The sequence below is a fragment of the Chaetura pelagica genome, unplaced genomic scaffold, assembly GCF_000747805.2.
Source record: "Chaetura pelagica isolate M959 unplaced genomic scaffold, ChaPel_1.0 scaffold543, whole genome shotgun sequence".
NCBI lineage: Eukaryota > Metazoa > Chordata > Aves > Apodiformes > Apodidae > Chaetura > Chaetura pelagica.
Window position 1 is genome coordinate 167,249 of NW_009952569.1, and position 3,825 is coordinate 171,073.

Consider the following 3,825-nt stretch of genomic DNA (forward strand, 5'->3'; position numbering starts at 1 on the left):
AGCCCGGCTGCCCCCCCGGCCGCCGCGGACACGCACCTGCCCGCGCCCCGGGCCGCGCGGGGCTGCGGGGTCTTGCGAGCACGGGCCCGCAGGATGCGGCGCCTGGTACGTGCCGCGCATCCTTTCCCGCAGGCGGGGCCGCCTCGGGGCAGCTCTCGGTACCTCGCTGGGCTGCGGTCCCTCCGCTTCGTTATGGCTGCGTCGGACGGATGCAGGTTGTGCCTTCTGGCTGCCTGTGGCGCCGAGGACTCGTTTGTCCTCTGCTTCCATTTTTTTACTGTGAATGCAAATACACAAAGGATGCTGAACATTCCTTCTAAGCTGGGAACACAGCAGAGTCTGTTTCCTAAAAGTTTAATATGAGCTCTTGTAAGGAAAGAATGAATGAGATGTATTTTTTAAAACATTTGCATTCTGATACTGTCCTATGCATCACTGTGAGCTGGCACGTTTGAGTCCCACTCTCTATCTCTTATTTGGTGGGTCAAATTATGCACTGGTGCACATAACAATGCCTGGTCTAGTGGTCTGGGTGGGCCAACAGAACGATTTGTCCCTTTTCAGGCAGTAATGTGAGGTTTATTGCTTCTGATCTGCCTCAGATTTTGTTTCTAATGATCTGGTTTAGTGCTCTACGTATGAATTTCAATTCCAGACCTGCTGTAAATGCTAGTTTTGCTGGCACTTGACCAGGTTCAGATTGGTACTTGAGTGAGGTAAATACTTGGTGATTCTAAGAGGTTCTCCAGAACCGTTATGATATTGGTGAAGTCTGAGAGTGGTCACCAGGTAATTGCTGAAGGGGTATAAGATACCAGTGCTCTATAAGTAGTTCTGTAGCAATTCTGTAGAGAATGCTCTTAGACATATGGTTTAGCTTTAGGTAGTCCTGCGAGGAGCAAGGAGTTGTAGTCAATGATCCCTGTGGGTCTGTTCTAACTCAGGGTATTCTGTGATTCTAATCAAGTTAATTGGGTTGCAGCCAGTTCCACCCTTGCTCCCATAGTGACCAAAATCTTGAGGAGGAACCTCAGAGAGGAAGGGCTGGAAAGTTTCTGTTGGGATTTCACAGGAGTTGCCTGGTGGAGGTGGGTACCTGGAGCTGTGGATGTGATTGCCTTTTTGACCTGGTCCCTCTCCCGGAACTGTGGCAATGTGGTGGACTGCTGGGGTTCTCTGGTTGCCAGTAGAGCTCCCAGCTGAAGGGTCTAGACTGCCAATGACAGATGCAACAACCTTTCTGACTTGCTCATCTTGGACTGTTATGTTAGTGCCTAAGATAGAGAAACACGGTCCTCACGTTGGAGATGGATTTGACCCAGGTGTTCCTACAGTGTTGGTCCCAAGCCTAACTTCAGGCTCTGTGATAGAGGAAACTGCTTCAGCCCCCCTTCTGATAACCTTGCCCCTGTTACCTTTCAGTGGCTTCTGAGAATCTCTCTGATTCCAGAGGCCATTCCCAGCTAAATAATCTTCTGAATAAGAACTTCTGTATCCTACTTATTGGGAACTGAATATGAGGTACAGCTAAAACACGGTTGTGTGCTAAGGAGGTGATTGGCTATTGTAATTTGTAAATGTATTCTGGGTTCTGCTAGACCTTTTATGTAGCTGGAAAGATGCTGCATTTCTCTGCCATTACAAAGGATATGTGACCTCAAGGTATTCAAGTCAGGAAAATGCTATGGAACATAACTGGCAAAATGATGCCAGAATAATTTTCCATTTTGATTTCTATTCATCCATTTGATAGACAGTTGATACTGTGGTTTAAAACGTGTATAAAAATAGTCCTCTAACTGTAAAAAAAAAGTGTGGTCATAGATTCTACTGTCATAGGACTTGTGTAACTCAGATGTAACTTGAGCAGTTGAAATTCAAGTAGTTTGTTAATTATAACTGGCTTTGTTCCTTCTCCTCACCTCCCTTCTTGTAAACCAAATTATGGTTACTTGCTACTGAGTCATGGTCATTTTTCATTGTGGTCATTATTTGTGCTTTTGATTTGCTTTGTGAAGTTGTGAGGCAGCAAGGTAGTTGGTATTAGATACCTGAATATTGGATCGCTTTCTAGTTGGTCATTCTTTGTCTCTGCTGGGTTCCATCAGATTTCTCTGTAGTCTTTGTGCATGGCACTGCAATGTTCAGGTTACAAGACTGTAAAACAAATGTTTTTGTTTTAAAAGATAATTCTTCTACTTGAATTTACAATGGCACGTTTGCATTATGTGTTTCTAAATCAAGAGCTTGCTCAGATTCCCAGCAGGTAACCTCTTTGAAGTTCCTCTAGAAATACACAGCCATCTCATATATACTATAGTAGTACTCAGAAAGGTTGAACCAGATAATCCTTGAGGCCCCTTCTAACCTTGCATTCTATCATTCTATGATACATCAATATATATATGAAGATCTGATCTTTACCAGATTATAACAAATTTATCTTTCCTTCTCAGAGATGGATTCTTTGCTACCTTTTATTTAGTAATCGTCTACATCTGTGCAGTTCTCTATCATTGGCTCTCAATATCCAGAATCCATGAGGGTTGAAAAATATAATTTTTGTAGTTTTTGTATCTTTAAAGTATGCTTGAATTTCTCTTTTAACATATGAGAACAAGTAATCTTTGCTTCAGGAGGTGGGGCTCCAAATAGGAAATTCAGTGGCAGGGTTTAGCCACACTGAATGCTGTCAAGGTAAATGAGCATAAATACAGCTTCTCTGTAAATGACAGAGAAGCTGAGGATCAGTCTGCAGTTTGGATTCTAAAACACCCAATGAACTTTAAAGGAAAAATAATGACATGCAAGCACTTCCAGGAAAGCAGGCTTTCAGTTCATCTCACTAAAATTTATGGTGCTATGTGTTTTGCTTGTCATGCACTTGGATGACTGGTGAGTATCTGGGAAACTGTCACACGGCCTGGAAGCTGTAGGACCTGTGATTTATCTGGAGGATCACACTGAGACATCACAGCCAGCTCCCTATGGTAAACAGACTGAACCAGCTGTAGTCAGAAGAGAAGCAAAGTGAACTGAGATATATGACCATCCAACAGCATAGTTAAACCAGAAAGAGGCAAATTAATGCAGCAAAGGTTTTAGTACACAGTCAATCTTCTTAGTTAACAGTTTAGCAAGTACCAACAACTAAAGAGTACAAATGAGGGCTGGATAGACCACAATTCCATTGCTAACTTTGGGTGAAGTATAACTCTGATTAATAAACAAAACCTGAGCACCTGAGGAAATAGTTTAGCTAGAACAGCTGCTATGGCATGCCAGCTCTTCTTTTATGTTAAAAAATGGTAATGCAAAGTATAACGTTATCTCAGATTATTTTATAAAGAGTAACAAAATGAATTATTTTAATTGAGAACAGCTGATGTAAAAATGCATGTTGTCTCCTGTTTTCACTGTATGCATTCCTCCCATCTACACCTGGGAGGCAGTATCTCACAGTTACCGTTTAATAATTGTGTTGAAATTGTTAATTTTAAGTGTTATGGGGAAAGACTGGTTAAACCTGGTATTGCATGGACTGTAAACAAAAGGTCTAAGTAACATGGAAATGAAAAATGAAAAGGAGAAGCAGCTGTTTAAAAGTGCATTGAGGTCCCAGGTGGTTTAGGTAATCAATAATGAGTAAGCAAATAAATTTGGGAGAAATGGTAGAGTCAGGGCTTCTGGATTTTTAAATTTTTATTTCTTTTTTCTGCATGTGCACTGTATTACTAAAAGTCACTAGGATGATTTTCTTTTAAAATGGATGCAGAAATATTTTTTCATTATTAATTCCTATGGTGTATGCAAAATTCTTAACTT